This window comes from Trachemys scripta, chromosome 3, assembly GCF_013100865.1.
Source record: "Trachemys scripta elegans isolate TJP31775 chromosome 3, CAS_Tse_1.0, whole genome shotgun sequence".
NCBI classification, from domain to species: Eukaryota; Metazoa; Chordata; order Testudines; family Emydidae; genus Trachemys; species Trachemys scripta.
Genome location: NC_048300.1, coordinates 99,189,469 through 99,209,124, shown reverse-complemented (window position 1 = coordinate 99,209,124; position 19,656 = coordinate 99,189,469). Strand labels below are relative to the sequence as shown.

General features: G+C 39.3%; 1 protein-coding gene across 3 annotated transcripts in view; it reads right to left on the bottom strand.

Moving 5' to 3' along the window:
- Window positions 1–17,906, bottom strand: part of HIVEP2 (HIVEP zinc finger 2) — a 162,099-nt gene extending 144,193 nt beyond the window's left edge. For 2 of the 3 annotated variants that reach the window (XM_034765511.1, XM_034765514.1), the window contains exon 1: window positions 17,376–17,905. The gene's annotated coding sequence lies outside the window, so the exon portion shown is untranslated. Of the gene's footprint in view, window positions 1–17,375 lie in introns of all 3 variants that reach the window. The other variant, XM_034765516.1, reaches the window with a different exon arrangement.
- Between the last annotated feature and the right edge of the window lie 1,750 nt (window positions 17,907–19,656).

Genomic DNA, 19,656 nt, shown 5'->3' with positions numbered 1-19,656 from the left:
CAATAAACAAAGAACATCAGTCTCCAGGTTTGTTAATCTAACACCTATCACCAAAACTACATTCTGTTTAAAAAACGAATACTTGATATTGGTCAGTAGTTTCTAGTATACAGGTTTAGGGAGAGATTCTAATCTCACCCGTGTCAATTCAAAGCAGTATTGATTTCAGCAATGTTCCTCTGGATTAACTCAGGTATCAGAGAAACCAGAATCTAGGCATTAATGATCAAGCTACTTGTGAAATGGAATGATTTCTTGGGGAAAGGGAGGCTGAGTAGAACACTCAATCAAGTGGCTGTGAGAAAATTTCCACTGAGCACAAACATCCTAAAAGACCTGAATGCTACCCATCAGCTTTTCTTGAAATTTCAACCTAGTGTACTGTATTGAACTGAATCAAGTTGATAAGCCTGAGTCATTACTTTAAGCTTCGTATCTAAGACAGATAGAGTTATACTAAAACTATCTAAGACACAAGAGTTATACTTCTGATTGCACTGAAACAATTGCCATGGAGCACAGCCCTACTAGACTAGACTGAATGCAAATATGAAAAGTAGCTACCACTATGCTGTATATCTATTAAGGACAGAAAGTAATAAGGAACAACAGTGTTTTCAAACAGCTATCCACATCCTGAAAGTTAATCTTTAGGTAATTATATATTACAGTTCTTCAAATAATCTAAGCAGTATTAAACCATCTTTGGCAAGATCTGACATGGGAAAATGCCATCTCTTCTTTGTAGTGCATTTTGTAGCAAAATATGATCATTACACCTTAAAAGTGCATTAATTCTATTGACTTGTTTTTTCTCATTTAAAATTTGAGACTTTAAGAAACACAAATAAATGGATGGAAATTGTGATCGGGTCAAATTGTTGGCTCTTGTGAAATGCTGCTAATAAATGCATGCACGTCCATTCTAAAACAGCTCACTCTGGTAATGGTTAAAAAACTATACAAATATATAGGGACGATTTCACAAAACATTTTGTGTATACTTTAAACAAAGTTATTTTCACCTGCAAAATATTCAGTAGTCTTACAGATTATTAATATCTTAATTATACTCTTGCCCTTTAAAACCTAAAAAATCTGTGTAGTATGTCGCATAACCAGGGAATTTAATTTTAAAAAGTTGTTGATATGTTTATTGTAATTATTCAGGATCCATCTGAATGATATTTGAAGAAGTACAAATGGAAGAGTCACTATCTTGAGATTTTCAGTTGAACTGACTCATCCTTAAAGGAATTAGCTCCACTAAACAGATAATTAAAAGTACGCTACTGCCATTTTTATGAGAAGAACATGGTAAACAAACAAAACAAAGAAGTAGCTGGTTCACTTTTTGAGCCACTTCACACCGGACAACAGATAATTCTACCTCTTTAAAATAAATATGCCAAAAAGCTGATGCAGGTAAATGTTTCTCTAAGGAGATGGTAGGGATACACAACGGCTATGATTTTGGCATGGAAATTTTTAGTAAATTTCATGGCAGAGATGCAAGGGGGAAAAAAAGTTAAATCATGGAAAGGTCACCAAATAATGTCATTGGCATAACTCTTGCGTATGCTGACGTAAGTGAAGGTGCTGAAAGATGAGGCTCAGGGGGGAGGGGTCTGTGTTGAAGAGCAAACCCACCCTGCTCCAACCCCACAGCAGCAGCTCCTGCTCCATGGGATTAGGTCTGGTTCCCTGCTCCAGGTGTTGTGACCTTGGTGTACGGGGTTGCAGCAAAACTCAGGTTTGGCCCATTCGTCCCTCCATAGATGGACCAGAAGGGTGGACTGGCCAAACCGGAGTAGTGCTGCAACCCCGTCCACCAGGTCTCAACGCCACTCGGTTTGGGGGCCTAACCAAATGCGTTTTTACAGCCACCATGTCCTGCGTGACAAAATCATAGCCCTAGATATAACTACAGTATATTTTACTGCTTGAATGCCTTGGCTAGTGGAAACCTGAGGATTGCATCACACTGTGAATTCATATACCTCACAGTGATGAGCCAAGGTGTTACTTCTTCTCTTTTTGTTCTTTTACATTTCAGATATTTAAATATTTCGGACAATCCTAGCCTGTGATGCTCAAGTGCACTAATGGGAGAAGAGGATAGAAGGGAGTTTCTCCTCTACAACACATACATCAGAGCAACAGAAGAGGGGAGGAGTGTAACATAGTACTTAAGGCAGCACTAAGGCCCCAATTCAGCAAAGCATTTAAGCACATGCTTTAATGCTTTGCTAAATTGGGATGAGCTTCTGAATAGGGCCTGAAAAGGGAAACTGCTACCTCCAAGGCTGTGCATTAGGGACCAAGGGTATGTGGTCTGCCTGCTTCTGATGTGACCCTGGCTCCCAGAACGTATACAGCAAGTACACAGCAGGGACTAAGTGAGAGTGCATGCTGTTCTTTTATAAAGATCCATTCACATCCCCAGTGAAGCCACTGACTTCACTGAGAGATGGGTAGGGCCCTCCGGGACCAGTGAGGTATGCCTCACCACATATGTTCTTCTCCACCGCACCCAGCTGCCCTAAGCAATGCTATCCTGTGCCAGCAGGACAGGTATGGTGCCAGAGTTGCTCCCAGCATTACTCTGCTCCTCCCCTTACTGAACATGTCTTCAAATAGTAAAGACAGGATTTTGTCCTTAGAAGTTACTGGAAAAAATAGTAAATTGCGAAGAAAACTGCTACAATGATTATGCTGGCAAGACTGACTTGATGGGAAAAATAAATTAAATTTATGTAGCATTCTGGGGTGATGCTGCATGTTTAAATTGTCCGTGTGTGTGCATGTGTACACATTTATACAATTCTACAAACGTTAAGAAACAAGGAGCTGAAAGACTCAGTGAAAGCAAAACCCGATGTCACTTTAGTAACCATCTTTTATAAATATCAGCACTGTGTAAATATAAATTATAATGAACAAAAATAAGACACTAAAGCGAGGGAGCTAACTGTAGGGAGAAAGGGCTCTACTCCTTTGGAATTTCAATCACATATTCCCATTTTATTTTAAATTTCTAATCATGACAGAGCAGATCTGAAAAATAGCTAGAACTCGCAAGTCCCAAAAACAAGTAATCTCATTTTAAACTACAAAGTGCAATCATTACAATATTTACTGAAATCGCTTTCATGGAAACAATGAGAAAACATACCAGATATTTTAAAAAATTAATCCAACTTAATTGTCGCTGTTTCTTGTGAATTCAACAAGAGCCTAGGCAACAATAATATTTAGAATAAATATTTTGTCTTATGGGAATAGCATTTTCACTCAAACTGACTACACAATATCAATTAAAGTAACAAAGATCAGATACGGAAAAACCAGATACTGAGTTAAAAGTGAATTTGTGTTTCACTGAGTATTGTTTTGTGTAGAAATATTTATATTATTCTTTTCCGTTTTATTAGAAAGTCTCTTTCAGGATATTACATCTCTTTTTCCTTAACCATTTTGAGCTAATTAAAATTCTAAAAAGAGTCAAAATGTCTTAGAAAACATTCCAAAAGCACAGACAGCATGAAGAGAAAAATATTTCAGTCTGAAGTAGCTTTGTAGACAGATAAATAATTGGACTATCTCACAAGGATTCCAGACTACGTACATAGGCAATATATCCTCACCCGTTTAAAAAAAAAACTGGAGGACCTGGAATGCACAAATAAAATCAGTGACACAGAAGTATAGTAAGTTTCTACGTAACACACCAGCTCTTCCAAGTGAAAACCACTTTGTAGCAAAACACAAGAGGTGTGGTTATGAAAGGCCATTGTAAGTGAGCCAAAATCTGTAGAGAGCAGTTTTGTAAGCTGTTGAGCACCATACCCGCAAATGTAATAAGGGGCCAGAATATGCATAAGTGGTCAGTGAAAATGTACAACTCTTTGACAGGTTGAGATGAAGCCCCTACTGCCACAAAATTTTCAAATGGCTCCTCTGTTCTTGGAACGTCATTAACACATTTTTATAATGTACCGCCAAGGTTCATATGGCAGCAGCAACTTGCTAGGTCTTTTCTATAGTAAGGTATGTTTTATTTCCAGTTTCATACATAGTAAACTGGGTTTTCCCAACTCCTCCCATATTTCTGTAGCCCTGCCCCCCGCCCCTCAACTGGTGCTGTTTGCTGCTGTTTTGTGGATCCTCTGTCTTGTGCTGATTTTGTTAGCTGGGGTACGGTATCGGTAACAGGGCACTGGTTTGGAGGCATATGTACATACCTCCCAGTACACCTGTTACAGCCCTTAGGCCCTTTAAAACTGGGAGCTGCAGTTGCAGACCACATGCTTGCTCATAGTTATGTGCCTTGCAGGAAATCACATATTGGGCTTCCTGCTTCTTAGGCAGAAGAGTAGACAGGCAAGACTCAGGATCAGGGAAGTCTTAGGGCTCACCGCAGTCGTTAGGAAGGGCAAATAAAGAGGAAAGGGTGCATCCTTTTCATTGCCAGCTAGCAAAGCCTGAGGCGGTTGGTATTTTGTGTTTATTCGATTTTGTTTTGCCTCTTCCTTTATTTAAATAAAGCCAACCCTGCAGAAAGGGTCTTGGACTAAAAGCTTTATTCTACTTTCCCAGCCAGTTAGCTTGCTGCTGGCTTACAGTATCACACCAAATAAGGGGCTTGGGGCACTGCTTGGGTTTTTGAGACCTGGCTTGTAATGCACTGCTTTGCTTTTCATCATTCTATTGCATGCAAGCTGCAGGAGCATGGAGCCCTGTGCAATTAAGAGATCATACCAGGACTAGGTGGCACTCCTTAGCTGAAACATTAACATAACTATTATTAGCAAAATAACAAACAACTCAGTCTGCAATTATAGTGGGTTGTACACAAACCTCAGGGTGTGCAAAAAGGTACAAAGTCAAAAACTGAGTGCCTCCAACACCCAACAACCTACACAGGGCAGAATCCTTATCAAATAATCAGATCACTTCATAATGTGTTCCATTTATTCATAATTTGACCTCTTTTGCCCAATGTTGTATCTTTTAAATTCGTATCTCAAGGGTTTTTTGTTGTGGTGGTGGTGGTGTTTTTTGTTTGGTGATAAAGGAATGATTTCCCCTTATCTCTTCTACACAGTCACCCTGGGTATTAAAAGTTCTTCCAGTAAGTACTACGCTAAAATGGAGAAGTAAAGATGGAAGGTTTAGCTGCAGGTTGACTCAGTTGAGTGTTGCTGGGTTTTGATTAGGCTTAATCACTGGTTATGGTAATTTGTATGGAAGGCTGGATATGTAAGATTCCATCCTTGCTTTTACAACACAGCAATATGTATGACCTTACAGCTTTACTGAAGGCATTATTTTCTTATTTGTTTTCATGATGAATAACAACATCAGAGTTTACAAAAAATTACTCATTTGATGCATCTCAGAAATGATGGCACCTGAGACAAACTAGGGTCAGACATATCATGTTAACATATCACTAAAGTGGGAGCATGAATGACCTGGAGAAGAGATGTAGGTCTCCCTCATCTTCTAAACCACTGTCACAACTTTTGTGCCTAATCCTTTAAAGGTTTTAATACCCAAATCATACTGAAAGCACCTTATTCTATTGTAACAGAATATGACCCCGTGTGAGCACCTGCGTGTGGATGCAGAGGCTGATGTTCACACATTAACAGCTGGATGATTTAAACTGTTTTTAAAAGAATATCAAAAGGCATAAGATCAAAGCAAGGACTATAAGCCAAATTTTGCTCTCGTTACACAGATGTAAATCTGAAACCACTGACTTGATACAATTATTCTAGCTACGTGTGTGTATATATTGCTCCATACAATATGACAAAAAACAAAACCCTAAATTTTCTATTGAAATTTCTGTTTATTTTCTACAGAAAAAAATCTGTCCAAGCAATGGAGTTGAAATGCATTCTCTGGCAGAAAATTAAACCGTGATATGATCCATCCATCTCAACTGTGACAGTACATGGCATTCCCATGTAATCAAGCTGGAAAGTATGGGACCCCTCTATACTATAGTATATGCATCTGTAAACAATCAGTCTCTATTTATTACACTCTTAGTTTGACAGACAAGCCACTTGACTGAGACAGAGTTCAAGTGATCAGAATTGTTTTCCATTATTGCCTTTCTTGCTGGTTACTAAATTAATCACTAAATTAAACCATATAAGTCAATGGAAAAACTTCCAAATGCTTGCTCTGAGTACTGAACCAATAAAAATTCAGCACCGTTATCATTTACATTAATCCAAGATGGTGGCAACGATTTCTGCTGGAGCTCAGCTACTGGCTGAGACAAGCTCACGTGACCTGTGCAGCTAAAATATAAAAGCCTCAGTTGAGGCAAGGCTTTTAAAGGGTAAAATAAAAACGTACAGATGTTGGAGATTTTATGGCATAGGGAAAACTTGTGTTGATAAACATAACTTCTAGCAGGCAATAATGACCCATTGTCAGTAACATTAACAACCCACCAAGCACAAATATTCCCCTCTGTACTTCATTCTCAGCCAGCATACATCCAACCATACATATTTAAGTGTAACAGTTTTCTCCAGTGCTTGTCTCTTAATTCCTAAGAATACAAGGTATCGAAAGTAGATTAGATATTCCTTCTCTTAAGGGCACACTATGAGCAAAGAAGACTTTACAGATCTGTCACATTCAGGCTACAGAGAGGTGTGCACCAAGAAGATGTCTCAGCCCTCTGCCTGCCACTCCCTTGCAATGTGAGGTGTGGCTTAGGGAGCAGAGTGACAGAAATCCAGGGCAGTAGCTGTGCAGGTTCACTGAATTTAAACCCCACTTCCCCACCTTCAACATGGAGGGCATAAGCAAAGGCCCCAACCACTACTACAGACCCTTGGGTGTTGTAGCAGTTATAAGGCTGCTCACCACCATATCTGCAGGCTGAGGGCAGTAGGGCAAGATTCGTTTCCTCCCTGGCCTCAGAGAATTAGCCTTTGCTTGGGAATATTAGCATTTGTCCTCAGGTTAATTTAGCACCCACACTGCTAGAGACTGAAGTCAGCACAGTCAAGCAGCAGGGAAAAGCATTCCCACATTTTCTTGCAAAGGTGCCCCAACCCTATTCCAGAGGTCCCATTTTGAAGTCAGGAAGAAAGTAGTTCCATTTCCATGCCTGGCCTCTCTCCTGAAACTGCCAACAAGGGTGCCACTTGAGATGGTGGGTTTTGCCCACAAGAAATTAGACTAAGGCTTTGTCTACACTACAGAGTTATGTCGGTACAACTACGTTGCTATGGGATATGGAAAATCCTCTCCCGTTAGCGACACAGTTATACCGACCGAATTCCTGGTATGTCAATGACATAGCTACTGCCTCTCGGGGAAATGGAGTACCTATGCTTACTGGAGAAGCTCTCCCGTTGGCATAGGTACAGTAACTTCTCACTTAACGTTATCCTGGTTAATGTTGTTTCGTTATTAGGTCACTGGCCTATTAGAGAACATACTCCTTTAAAGTCCTGCAATGTTCCCTTACAACGTCGTTTGGCTCCCCCTGCTCAGTGCTCCTGCAGGGGACCGGGTTGGGGCATGGGGGCTTCCCCGTTCTGCACACTTGGCATTCCAGTCAGGGAGTGGGCAAGCCCCCACACCCTGACCCCGCTCCCTGGCAGGAGCACTGGCTGGGCGGAACAGGGCAAGCCCCCGTGCCCCCACCCCACTCCCCAGCAAAATACTAGCAAAATACATATAGGATGCTACTGGTGACTTGGTGGTGGTGATCTTCTTCATCCATGTATACAGATCTCATGCTCTTCTCTCCAGCTCATCTCCCTCCCCACTGCAACTAATTCACTGTGGAGGTAGCAACATAGTACACCTCTACCCTGATATAACGCGACCCGATATAACACGAGTTCGGATATAAAGCGGTAAAGCAGCGCTCCGGGGGGGCGGGGCCGCGCACTCCGGTGGATCAAAGCAAGTTCGATATACCGCGGTTTCACCTATAATGCGGTAAGATTTTTTGGCTCCCGAAGACAGCGTTATATCGGGGTAGAAGTGTATTTGGCAACACATTATCTTTAAAAAATCAGGATCTTTGTTTTTTCTTTGCTAACATCAGGCCACGATTTCCTAGTCAGGTATTTTATTACACACTAAAATCCTAATGTTAATCGCAAATCACTTCAGATGTATTAGTAACATGTTTATCAGTCACTGTCGGGAATCAGCTGTAGATCATGAAGTCAAATGAACATAACTTGTCCACCACTTATATTTTAAGCAATACAAACTGCATCTGAAGGGGCCCAGTCCTACAGTAAGTAAAATTCCTATTGACTTAATTAGGAGTTTTCCCCTGTATCAGGACTGTAGAATTAGACACAAAATAATAAATGAACACATTGCATGTTTTGTGCGCCATTCTTTATCAAAGTACTGTGAAAAAGTCTACATCCAAATGCTTTGACAGGTAGAAGAAAAAGTCATTCTTCGAAAGTCACATGTAGTTTAAATGAGTCTTTGCCATATTTATGGCCTCTGTTATGCAGGTCAAACTAGATTACTGTAATGGTGGCTTCTGATCTTAACATTTATACTGAAATCCTGGCTCTATTGAAGTCAATGGTGAAACTACCATTTACTTCAAGAGGGACAGGGTTTCACCTATGAATCTATCATTGTAGTATTTTTCTTTTTAAAGAACCATTTTTGTCTCTCCCGGGCACAAAAAACAATTGCCTTTGATCTTACAAATGTAAATGATCACATCCTTTTGTCAGAAAGTGAGGGTGATTATCTTATGTTGAGGTTGTTTTCACACATAAATTGTGGTGACATACAAGTACTGCAGTATTTCAAAATAATCCACTGCACCAAGATGCTAGAAATTATTTTCACACATAAAATGTATTATGGTTGTGGTTCCGCTCTGAAAAGTGACTGTGTTAACTGGCACCATCTTATTCAATAGATCTGTTCCCTTTGTTTATTCAGAGTTCTATCAGCATATTTTAGTCACCAAAACTTTATTTTTACACTACTATTTACTCCTCCTTGCTGTGCATCTCTGGAGTTCTAAAAGAAACTGAGATGGATTCTTTTTTATGCAACATTAACACAATTGTTTACTCGGTTCCAATTCTGGGGTCAGTCAGTGACAACTGATCATACTAGTTGAAGGCAAGGGGCAGGGGTTGTACCGGTGTCACTCAGGACCTAGCTCACTTGGTAGAACCTTCGTTACTGTTCATGTTTGTGAGGAAAAAATATTTGACTTTCAGATCCCAGGATAACTTCATAGCACTTTTACTTAGAAAAATACGTTTACTTGTCATCTGAACTGGAAGTCATTGAGAGACAATAACCATGGAACTCCACAACACATAATATTATCAGTCACTTTTCCAAGCAGACCTGCACTAAAAAAAGCTTTGCACTATATTATAAACACAGTTAATACCTGTCACCAAGATATGTTCTACTGCATATTGGCTTTTCTCTAGAACTATTATCACATCTTGCTGTCAAAGAAAGGTATTCCCAATTATTATTTCAGAAATAAGTATATTTCAATTTTAAATGTTTCTTTACCAGCCATGACATTTCTATCCAACAAAGTCATATTTGTTTTGTGCTGCATTTGAGCTGAATCAAAAATAAAATGCACATGACTTAGTAGTATGTTTTATTTTGATACCATCATTAAAATGATATACAGTAAATTTAGTTTTATAGCTAACAATTTTTAAAGTCCCTAATGCATTATTTTAGCAAATAATCCCATTGTATACAAATTAATGTGCATGTCTACAACAGTGCTGCAGCTAATGTCGGAGCATCAGTTTATTTACAATGGGACACACCACACATTGATTTTGTTTTAAAACAACTCCAAACAAAACCCAGGAACTGCAGAAAGGAGTTGATTTTTATTTAAAATAATGACAACATTGAGATTTATAAGGTAAAATAGACAAAATAACACTGCCAATAAAGGCTTATTTTAAGATCTAGAAATTCTGATCATGTCCCTTTAATTTTTTTTTTAAACAGAAAGTCTCTGCTAAAAATAAACATTACTGTATGCAAAAACTGCCTATTAAAAATCCTATTTTAAAACATTTAAAATGTTATTTTCTATTATTACATTGTAGGCAGTATCATCTTCCACAACATATAATGGGGAATTTCTTTGAGATTGTTAAATATCTCCAACATACTCTATTCATAACATACTTTGAGAGAAAGTATTGTGCCCAGTTCTGCAAGTCCATCACACATGGAAGTCTCACTGACTTCACCATGTGGTCTGAAATGACAAGCTTGCAAAATTGGGCCCATAACATTATTGCAGCCTTAATGGCTAGAAAATACATTATTATAAAATTTCCAACACATGATCATATGATATCTGATAGAATTTTCCGGCTAACTGAAAATATGTTGAAACAAGCACTAAACCAAAAAGAGTTAGTACAAATTAACAGAAATTATTTGCTTCCTGATCATCCTCCTTTGAAAGACTGACAAGGAATTTTAGCATTCTGTTTGAACAGGATCAATCCCTTTCTATTTCAATTTAACACCACTGGGTTACTGTTACATGTCAGCTGACATCATAGTTTCAATTCCCTTTAGCTCTTTGTTTAAAAAAAAAAGCTAAGCTATATAATGCAAATTATCTAGCTTCTTTCCTGTGTAATTCTTTATATAGAATTTATGATAATCTTGTTTTAAAAAAACACTTTCTGCAACATTCAAGCATGGACTCCTTTTACGTCAAAATAGTAATTAAAGTGCACCTTTCAAAAAACAATGTACAACCTTTCTTTCTTTGGCAGCTCATATAAACCAGAAAGATTTCTGCCAATGCCAATATAATATAGGTACAGTACCATCTACCACGGTTGTACTCAAGTGAACTTGTATTTTAAAACAGATAGTGCTCAGGAACTGAAATATTTTTATAATTCCTTTTTGAGGGGCTGATGTTTTTTGGATATTGGAAAGTGGCATTTTATGATTCACTATAAACTTCTTATAATGGAGAGGCTGTCAAAAGTATTTTAACTAAATAAAGCTCCTACTAAAGAAACAAAAATCAAATGCAGTAAAACACACCCAAAATATTCACATAACTAGTCATTAAAACATACTAAGCTAGTTATGGTTTGTATATCATTCTAAGGAAAACGAGAACTGGCACTGAGATTTGATCTACACAACAGTTAAATTGGTGTGGACACAGTTATAACAGCATGAAGGTAACTTAGGCCGGGTCTACACTACAGACTTCGGCCACCACAGTCGCACAGCTATGTTGGAAGGGTGAAAACAGACGTGATTTCTACTGGCATAGATGTTCTGGAAGAAGCCATTAGTGTAGAAGCCATTAATGCAGCTAGACCCGCAAAGCTGAGCTTTTATCAATATAGCTTGTTTCACTCATGAGGAGTGGTTTTAGTAAACTGGTACAAAGCGCAGCTTTGCCAATATAGCTGCATCCACAATATGAGAGCTTTGTTGGTATAGTATGCTGATAGTCTTGCACTGGTACAACACTCCTAGTGCAGACACGGCCTTATATAGCTTATTCCTGTAAATTAAAGAGAATAAACTGTACCAATATAAGCACCTTTATACCAGTGTAACTGCATCCACATTTGCAGGCACTGTACCATTTTATCTATACTGATATAGTTAAAGGGGTAAAAAAAAAATGTGTATAGACATTACCTGTGGGGCCCATTTAGAGAAAGTATAGAAAAATGCTTTCAACAATGGTAAATTTAGAAATCAACTAAAAGTAAAAGGCCATACTTTCAACTATGCCTTCAATTCTGTGCCTGGAAAAACGTGAAAAAAATATACATCCAAAGCAGCATGAACAAATATAGATGCACAAACAACGTGGTGGGCATAAACAGTTGTTATCCAGACTCCACTCTCATTATAGCAGTATGATGAGATCAGAAACTCAACATTTTTGCAGGTGCACAAATCAGAAGCAAATTAAATTAAGGCCTTGCATCCACATGCAGTCTTATATTTAGGCTATATATGAGGGTGAATATTAAATCACACAGTAAACAAAAATGTTAACATAATTTCAACTTGACAGTCATAATTATTTAAATATTTTTATTTCTTCTGATTACTTCATATTAGGAGTCATGGAAACACGGGCCAGAATGTTCCCACCCATTTTAATAATTGTGGGAAGGGTTTTTGGGGATCTAAAACAGAATAAGGAATATTTTGCAAAGATATTATTGTGGTTCCATTGTATATGTAAACAGAGCTAGTGGTCTCACAAATGAACAGGGGTGCATGTTGACACTATTGGCACTAACTGGTGGCAGCCTTGTGCCCTCTCAGTAAAAAAGCCAAAAAATGGATGTGGTTGGACAGAAACATGTTTTTAACCCATTAACAGTCCTTCCAGGTCAGAGTTAAGGTACACTGGCAGGTTAGCATGGGAAAACTTGTAATACTTGTACTTGCATGGCATTTTTACTCTCGGGCTGTCAATCCAGTACTTTACATAAATCCTAAATTCACTAAAGAAAGACAAAAGGAGCCCTTATCAAATATTCCTTTTTTATGTTGTTGAAATAGAACAATTCCTGAAAATTGCTTAATAAACATATTAATATCAGCAATGATGAAAGAAAGACTACAAGACTCTTATTTGCTGTTTGCATCCTTTAGAGAGACACTGCTGGTTTGAAATTACCCTAAGATAATTTCGGACCTACCATAATGAAAAGTAACACCCAAGATTAATATAACTGAAAGACATTAGTGTAAAATATTGTTTAGTTTGTGTCTTTAGACAGTTTACCGTTTCCCCTGTAGTACCAGATAGTCAGTTCCTCCTTTCTGAAAAGACTTTTATAAACTTAAACAAGCGAGCAAAACAATCATTAACATAACTATTCGTGATTTTTTTTAAATTCAGAATACACTATTTAAAGGATTTCTATCAAAACCAGGATTTTTTAAAATCAGTTAAAAATTAAGTTGCCCGTGTCTCTTTAAATTAAAAGCTTGCAAGAATCAATTATTTTAATGACAAAATCTCCTGGCAACTTGTCCTATCTTAATCGAGTAGAAAAGGTATGCAGTCTCTGCATACAACACTTCCTTTCAATTCTCCCAAGAGGGAGTACTTAATTTTGTAAAAGACTATAACCCATCAAATTTAATAACAGTTATGCATATCCCTTGTGAGGAGAACGGACCTATACAACTACACTTTCATATTCACTTTTTCTGGAAAGAAGAGGTGAATTAGACTGAATAGAACATTCTTTCCTCTATATCCTGACAAGGACACTACCATGAAGATGTATCTGATTTAAGTCATAACTCAATCCAACTGTAGAAGGTTAGCATGCAGGCCTGACCGTTTTATCTTGAACTGAAATTCATGTGCAAACTCAAATAAGAATCATGTGGAAGAAGTGTCATCCATACTCCTCCACTTCCAGGGCTGGACTGATAGCCATCAATATACAGAACCACAGTTTGTTACAACACTCTACCATCCCACATACTGAAGTCTGAAAGTTTGATGACCTGCCTTATTTCACAATACTTTACATCTCACATAGCTAATCTTATCAATTTGCCACCTAGAGTAATACTATTTAACAGTAGGCATTTTCCCCTAAGAAGGAAAATTACAGTATTAAGTATTACAGTATTTAGCAACCACTTCTGCCAGACACAGAGATTCCATATTCCAGCTGCCATTCCCAAAATGGTTAGATTCTAAATTAATATCAAGAATTGTCCTTGTTAATGAGTCAGGAAGAAAACACCAATATGGTACTTGTCACTTTCACTTTTGCTTAAAGTCAATTTGCAATCACTCCTGCTAATAAAATAAATAAATAAATAAATAACCAACCAACCCTGGTAAAATGAAAGCTTGGCTATACAATAAACTTTCTTTTCTTAAAATCAATAGGCACAGCCTATAAATATTAACAGTGACATCACAGATTTATTAAAATAAATACGTTCAGCTAGAAACAGTAAACCAAAAGCTACAAAAGAATGTGCCACCGGTAATCTAAACACAAATTTAGTGCCAAACACTCAAGCAGACATATGCACCTACCATTATTCAGCAAGAACCACATGAATGCGTATGGTTCTCTGTTTTGTCTTCATAGTAACAAGAAGGTTTGTAAACAGATCTCACATAGGAGGAAATCTAGTCACTTGAGAATTTAAAAATCTGTCCTTGTGGAGACCAGTTTTGTATAAAATAGGATTTAGTTGTGTTAATATGTGACTGAATGTCTTCTACTTCAGCCCAAGTTCTGTTCTCATTTCACCTCATAATACCAACAGAATTGAAACATGTCACTGTAGCCAGAACTTATTCCTGTCACTTTTGATAACCATCAGTAAATGCTTTAAAAATGTATATTTCATGATGTTAAACACTTGGGAAGATTTCATCAGCGATGTCAAAATTAATGATATGTTGATTTTGTAGCACATCAATATCATTTACACAGGTGAAAACCAAATCAACCTAGAGTTCGTTTACAGGAATAAAAATAAAAACCTAAGTGCAAAAATCAGCTCTGTGTGATAAATAATCTGCATTTTCATTGTTAACAGGTTTTTTTTTTTTACATTAGGCAAAACAACAGAAACCATGTGGAAGATATCAGATCTTCCAATTCCCAAAGTTTCAGAAGCGACTCCTAACCTCAAAGACGAAGAGAAATTTAAAATATAATTGTAAAGGACTCTGTAAGATAATGTGGAAGTGATGATGTATGTTTGTATACTGCAAACATAGTAGGCAAAGAATCTGGCACCTTAGTTGTGTTAAGCTAACATGTTTACATGTCATTTTCATTATCAAAATACATATGACTCAATACCATGTCCTTACATTAATCTAAAGATTAGATTCCTGTTGAAGTCAATGGGAGTTTAGCCGGAATAAATAGTTAAGAGTTGGGCCCATTCTCTGCTTTTGTTCGTTGGTAGACCACTTGTTCTTTCAATTTAATAACTATTATTATTTACTTTACCCTACAGTAGCACCAGAACCAAAATCTGGATCAGAGTCTCCTTATGCTAGATGCTGATGTAAATGATGGGGTCTGCCCAAAGAGCTTAATTCAATAATGATTATTTGTTTTCTCCTTTGCAGGCCAATTTATTTACTCCCTCCATCATAAACCACAACACAGATTCATTATAAGATCAAGGTATTAAAAAATTAGTATCCTTGACTCTTTGTGCACACAACTTTGACTACCACTAGTGAGGCATGTAATTATCCAAATTCTAATACTTAAACTTGTTCTATCTCAAAAGAAGACAAGAACAGAAATTGTTGAAAGAAATGGAGCTGAATGGCATTTTCCAAGAGTTTCACCTAAATTTTTAATTAAAACTTCTTACTGTAAGGACCTGATTAATATTTCAAGTTTTTAGCCTTCTTGATTAGTATAATTTTTCTTGATATAATAGAAATAAAATAATACTTTGAATATTCCAGTCAATAGATTAGAAAAATATTGAGTTCTGTGGCAAATTAGAGTCAGGCCCTTTCCCCCCCCCCCCCCCATAGCATAATCATTTATGTGAGGGCAAAACTGAATTAGATTCCAGTAGCACAAGGGAACAATAAGAAAACTGAACAATTCACATTACCATTGTAATGGAAATAATGGAAACAAACCCATGAAGATAGGCTTAGGCCTTGCTAGATGAGGCTTTTTATTATATCAGTTGCACTAAAATGATTATTCTACATATTCTGCAGAATAATAGATCCTAAGTATATTAAACAGAACAGAAATAGCAGCTCCTTCCTCTCTGCTTCAGGTTCTCATTTGTAAAATGGGGATAATAACATTTACTGTACCTATTTCTCAGGGATGTTGTAAGCAGGGAATGGTGAATGTTTGTGAAGCACTTTGAAAATGTAAAGAACCCCAGACAGTAAATGTGAAGTAATACTAGCCAAACTAAACCTGGGATTTCCCCTCCAAACCTCCGAATATTATTTCCCCATAATTACAGAGGTAATATATTCCAAGGAAAACTGTGAGAAACAACTTGAAGAATATCCCGTCCTTCCTCCTTCACAGCACAGAGCTCCCTGAAGGACTAATATCTGGTTGCACATTAAGACTCCCCCCGTACACATACATTGCAGCGTAGATGTTTCAAGGTGGGGTCTCACATATAACAAACATGGATGTGCCTGTTACATAATCAGATGCAGCCAGACCATAGACACCAGTTATATAATAAATTCATTTCTGCAGTGACAGCCGCCGCTCCCCCTCCCCTTGCAAGCTGACTTCCAGCCTCCCTCCCCCAAGGGAACAATGGTCTGTTTAGAATGTGCAAAAGCAGAGCGAGCACATCTGCTTTGATGGCAGCAGCAGGCAGAGCCCCTTGTTAACCCCCTTCCTGTGGCTTTTACACGTCATGGAACATTCCCGGAACGGGCCAACGTTCCACCCACTTCAGGGAACAGGCATCAAGGCGCAGAGCGCAGCACAGCCCCGCACACGCATCCAGCCCCCGCCACCTCCAGCCCGGGGCGCACACGCGCTCCCACCCCCCACCCCACCCCCCCATATACGCACAAGGACAAGTCAGCCGCGACAGCCAGCTGAAGCGTCCACCAAGCCACCGTCCAGCCCCTGGGATCATTCCAGCGGCAACCCCCCTCTTCCATGCAACCCCCTGCCCCTCCACGGAGCGTCTGCGTCCCACTCCCACCCCCCACCTTGCCATCGGGAGCCCAGCGTGAGAGCCGAGCAGCCGTGTCCCCTCCTGCGTGTCTCTCCTTAGTAACCATGCCCATTCTTCGCCACAGGAGGAGATTACGCAAGGCAGCCTGCTCCTAATCTGCATACACTTACATGCTGGGTATTCCCCACATTTCCTAACAGCGGGCCACTAACAAAGACCTCCCCCCCAGTGCAATTAGAGGGGAACGGTTCCCAGCATCCGAGGAAAACGGGCCGATGATCGCAACAAGCTCAGCACGCCTCGAGGCGACTTACCGCTCGGATGGGTTTACAGCCCCACTGGTTTCCCTCAATACCCCCCTCCCATTCTTCACATGTCCTTCATGGACCCCTGCTGCAGCCAGACAGCCCCCAGTGACACAGCGCACTTGCAAGTTGCTCCAGAAACCCTCGCAAGCCTGCGCCTCAAAACACCCAACTTGTCAAGGACTTTTCCAGCTACAGTCAAAATAAATAAATAAATCGCCATTCAACGAGTGTCTCCCCCCCCGCCCCAGCACCAGCTCAAAGCGGCTGTCAGCTGGTGCCTGTGACAGGGGCGGGGAGGGGGGGCTAAGAGGGGGAGGGGTCCTTGCAGCAGCTGCTGCTGCTCACCTGGAAAGTCACCGAGCCGGAAGGAGGAAACCCCTCCTGGTGCCCTTGTTGTTGTTGGTTCCGCTGGGGGGCTCTTGTTGCGCCTTTGCTAAGGTGGTGCCTGGAGCGAGGTGGCCCGCGGCATTGCTTTATATAGAGACAGATCGAGATATCCCGGCAGCCAAGGGGCGTCTGGTTCATTGACTTGTAGTAGGATAGACCATTGCTCTCGGGCTTCCTCGCTCTCTTTCTCGCTTTAAATGGTGGAGCTTGATTTAAAATGAGAATAAAATCAGGGCGAGAGAGAGGCCGGAGAAGCCGCAGTTTTTTTCCGGAGGAGGGAGCCTCTCGGAGCTGCAGACAGACTGGGTTATTCCTGGCACCACTTCCCAGAACAGAAGTTACAAGGAGAGAGAGGGGAGAGCTCAGCCAGTGATGTCATCGGATCCCCCAGCGCGTCCTAGGGAGGGAGGCTGAACCAGAAGATCCAGTTCCAGAGAATGATGGGCTCTGTGTGTGTGTGTGTGTGAGAGAGAGAGAGGTGCACTGTGCAGACAGAAAGAGAGGGGGAGGGAAGAGGCAGGGCTTCCGAGTGCAAAGCAGCTGCCTCCCCCAGCCAGAGGAGATCTCTGCTTCCCCCTCCCCCTCCTTTGAAAAGGGAACTCCCAGGAGAGCCAGTCTCAACTTGCCATGCAAAAGTTGTGCGTCTTCCCAGCTTGAGAATTTCCTTTAAGGATGTGGGATCCTCCTCCCCCCGCCCTTTTTATTTTCCACCACCTCCACCCCCTTTCCCTCGCCTGGTCAAGATCATGTTATCTGTCAGGAAGAACAAAATAATACCAGAGTTCCTGATGCTGACTGCATTTCTTGAGCATTTGAACCTGTTTTCTTGCGGTTCCCATCCCCAGTCCAAGTAGCTTGTCTAATGTGTCATGCAATACGTACTTTAAATCATGTACTGCTTTGCCCCATACTCCCAAAGGGAAGGTTTATAGGATTCTCAGCAATTATTCCATTACTCTCTAAATGGGATTTTGGAAATATAAAAACAAAACAAATTGCTCAAAGCAGTATGGCTTTTTCCAGACTACTCGGATTGCAAACTCAGTGTCTATTTCTAAACTCAGTGTGTATTTCCAAAAGAGAATCTTCAGCTTTAAACATTTTCTGGGCTTATTTTGTTTACTTGTTTTAAAATGTTTTATTTTCATATCTATTTATCTGAAGAGTCACTAGAAAACAATTTTAAAAATGAAGTAACTTGTTTAATATAAGTATACAAAATAATAAAAAATATTGTCAGCTGCAGGGCTCCCTGCTTTCATTGTTATAGATGATAGGTGACATTCATCTTAAAGAATACTGGATGTCATACATGTGAACTTGTTAGCAATATTTCTTTTCAAGGCTGCTGCTCTGAGTACAGAGGCCTGCAGGCTGCAGCAGCCAGTGAAAAGGCTGAGACAGGACAAGTGCTCCACTTGTGCCCAATATGGTCTCTGTGGTTTGCTGTTAGCTTAAATTGTGACCCTGCCAGCCAATGAGGATTCAGAACGTTTTATATCAGCTGCTTTTGCTCTCATGTTCTAGGGAGTAAAGGGAGATATGAAGGGCAGAAATAAGAGGGTGGTGCCAATTCATTCTATGCTAGAATATCTGTGCCCACCTTTTTCTTAATATAGTTTGTCTCCAATAAGCACATAACTCCGGGGAAAATATTCTGTTGAAGTACTATGTAAAGCAAGAAAGAAACAAAGTACTCTGATTTAACATTTTTATGTTCATTCCACTATTTTTCTTACTACTTCATAAAATAAAACAAGTCTTTAGTGTTCCAAACCAGTAATTAAATAGAGAAATAATATCAAAATAAAGTCATATATTTAAATAAAATTCCTTACGTATGTAGTAATAATATCTTTGATAATTAAACCAATATGGATATTACAGATCAGTTATTTTTCACCATTTGTGCTCTTGATGTTACCTTTTTGCTCAGAGTAAAACTAAGCTGGCTAGTTTCACTTTTGTTTCTAGGTACTAGCACAATCATCTTAATTGTTTGGCCTCACGGAACGTTTATTTTTTTAAGCATTATTTATTCTAATTTTCATACTGAAAACATTTTATTCATATTAGGTTTTGTAAACCTGTAATGAAAATTCAGGCCCACACAAAACTGACATTTTTACAGTGTTGCCAACTTGCAATGTTATCACAAATCTTGCAACATTTGGTGATTTTCTTAAATCCCCAGCTACTGGAGTCATGTGATTAAATGAGAATCTCAGCTTTAATTTAA